The following is a 3161-nucleotide window of genomic DNA, read 5'->3' on the forward strand; positions in this document are numbered from 1 at the left end:
TATTAATTGTAACTTAGTTTATTTGATATAGTGTTAAAAGTAATTTTTTATTTACCATTTTGCGTTATTTCGAGTACATGGTCCACACTTTTTTTTTTTTTTTTAATTTTCGAAAAACGAACGAATCGTATTATGATGAAAATTGCGCGTTTGAAGCTACGTTCCTGCCGCCTACCCCCCACGGCAGGTCCAAGTAGTCGGGTTTCACATTTAAATTTAATTTATTAATTGAATAATTTTTGTTTTGTATCTCTGAGTGTATGGACCCCTGCGTTGTTTTCCCAGAAGCACCGCAACCCCATGCACATAATTTAACAATTAATATTATTTGTTTGCAATTATTATTAAATTTAATTTTTAATTATTTCGCTAAGTGGCCCATGGAAAAAAATAATTTTTTTTTAGATTTATAAAATTCTATTAAATGTTTTCAACTTACTTTGATTACTTTTCGTGTCGTAATGTAATGAACACAATTTCAAGAATTAACTTTACTTTTACTGGTCGCACAATGAGTCTCCTGGTGGAAGATGCTGAATTTATAAGTGGTTGAACTTGGCAATTTTCAGGACATGGTAAGAAACTCTGAGCTATGTACAAATCTTTTAATATTGATAGAATTAAATAAAATTTTAATTTTAGGTTGAACACAGAAGTTACCAGAGGAATAGATCCTAAAACACTATTACTAAAACGGAAGAATGTTTACCAGGACGTTAGTGATTACCAGTGTACAAGGATAGAATGGACCACTTTGCAACCAGGAGCGCACAAGACCAGAAGAACGTTTGTTATATTCAGATAAGTTTGTTACTTACTAAGATAGATCACTTTGCTAAGTAGGATGGACCACTTTACCACCACCAGGAGCACACGACCAGGAGAACGTTATGTTGATAAGTATCTTACTTGCTAAGATAGATCATAAGATATTAGTTTTTTGCGATCATTTTCTATATTATTTTGTTATATTAAGATATGTATCTTACTTGCATGCGACGATAGATCATAAGATATTAGTTTTTTTGCGATCATTTTCTATATTATTATTATATTATATACTATATTATTATTTATCGGGGCCCCATTTACGTTTTCATTCTTTATATTTGATTCGTGGACGGATTTATATACATATTATAAATAAGATATATTTTGGGCAAAATCGTGTTAAATACAGTGCAGCCAGACAGTGTTGTGTACAATGATATATCGTGATATACAGTGCAAAACCTTAATATTTACAAATCAAGATCAAGATATAATTCAAGATCAAGATACATACAGTGAAACATCAACATCAAGATCCATACGAGATGAAGATACATACAAGATTAGAACCAACCAGAAAATTGACTACAAAATTGGAGGACGTACACATGGATATATTATTAAGTTAAAATTAGGTTAGAATACATTAGGCTGGTAGTTTACTATTTTTTATTTAAAAAATGGGTGGGGAAGACGGCAAGGACCTTCCAGTTTGCATAGATTTCGCGTTTTTTCACAATTATTTAAAATTAATTCATATAACAATACTTAATACACAATTTTATGACCTTTATAAATGCACTCCTCTATAAGCTTCATAGTGCTGGGAACCTATGAAGTTAAAGTATTTACATGGTGGATCTTAGGGGGGTACATCATGTAAATATTTTTTTTCTTTTTTTTTTCTTTTTTTTCTTTCATTACAAAATTACCTTTAATTACAAAAGTACATTACAATTTTACCTTTAATTTCTAGCAGGTTCTTGCATCGTCTACGGTTTTTTCCTAAAGAAGATCTTCATATACATTTAATCATCTCGCGGGGTATTTTTCATGTTACATTTGGGTCATTTAAGTTAGGCTTAAATTAGGTTTAGTTAATTAATTTAAGTTATTTTGTAAGTGGACTAGGGCTGTACTCAATTTGTACGGCGACACCACATTAAAAAAAGCGCGCCTGGCAACTATACCTCCTGGGTGGTGTGGAAAATAGTTGCATCTTAGCTATAAGTATAATGATTATCAATTTAATTATTTTATTAATTATATTTAATTAATATATAAATGTGTAATGAAAAATGTAAAATACGCTGATGTTAAATGTCCAAATATTCAATATAATAAAACTTTTAAAATAATCTTTGTTTTTCAATCTGAAAATGTCCAATTTAAGAACGTCTATATTACGTTTTGAACAAGTGTATGGTTTGGATAATAATATTATCATATTATTATGGATCATAATATTATGTTCAATTGTATTTTTTTCCATCATTTTTTTTTTTTTGAATTTTTATGTTACTAATATAGAACTGACCTGATTTTTAGTACTTGTAACATATGTTACTATTAGTAATAGGAATATTGTAATTGGACATAACATTATAATCCATAATAATATGATAATATTATTGATTTTGCAATATTTTGTCATAAAATATTGGTTCGATACCATAACAATATCAGTATCCCAATTATTTAAATTGAAACTTATTCAAAAGTTAGTTTAATAATTTGCTTGCTTTTGTACTGAGATTAGTCCTAAGAAAAAGTATTTGCCATAGTAATCGGTATTATTATTTTTGGCATTTTGGCCAGTATTTCCGAAACAGTTGGACCTGTCTTGGCCAAGCAAATCAATAGAAATCGAATTATTCAAATAAAATTTAATTTTAATAAGTTTAATAGATGAAACTTAATAATTTTCAAAAAATTTCGACATATAAAAAAAATTTTCTTTGAATTCAATTTTTATCATTTTTCAAAAAATTTTAAAGCTTTTTATAAAATGTAATTTTCAGTACGGAAAGTTTCAGTACTTGCCGTAAGACACATAATTAATTTTTTCGGCGCTATGAGCTTGGAAGTGCACAAATTCGTCATCTTAAGAGGTCTCGAGATCTGAAGAACATATTTTTCTTAAAGTTTCAACTCACTTACGAATCTTTATATTAGCCAAATTGCCAAATTTTGCATTGCATTTGCATAATTTTTGTTAATTATATTTCTTGAAATTAAAAATGTTATTAAAAAAGTGAGTTAATTATAATTTTCTTCTCACTATCCAAATTTTGCCGCCCCCGAAAATTTGCCGCCCTGGGCAGTAGCCCCGACTGCCCCTACTGTAAATCCAGCACTGTATATGTATTTGAAACCTTTCAGTCAGGCAA

At 29.0% G+C, this 3161-nt stretch overlaps 1 long non-coding RNA gene across 1 annotated transcript; it reads left to right on the forward strand.

Annotated features, from left to right (window-relative positions):
• The first annotated feature begins 434 nt into the window (after positions 1–434).
• LOC113373052 lies at positions 435–997 on the forward strand. Its single transcript, XR_003366841.1, has 2 exons — positions 435–575; positions 643–997. It is a non-coding gene; the product is annotated as an uncharacterized LOC113373052 (long non-coding RNA).
• Positions 998–3161: the final 2164 nt, after the last annotated feature.

This window comes from Ctenocephalides felis, unplaced genomic scaffold, assembly GCF_003426905.1.
Source record: "Ctenocephalides felis isolate EL2017-DRISC unplaced genomic scaffold, ASM342690v1 CF-g0.4_SCAFFOLD_01604, whole genome shotgun sequence".
Lineage (NCBI taxonomy): Eukaryota > Metazoa > Arthropoda > Insecta > Siphonaptera > Pulicidae > Ctenocephalides > Ctenocephalides felis.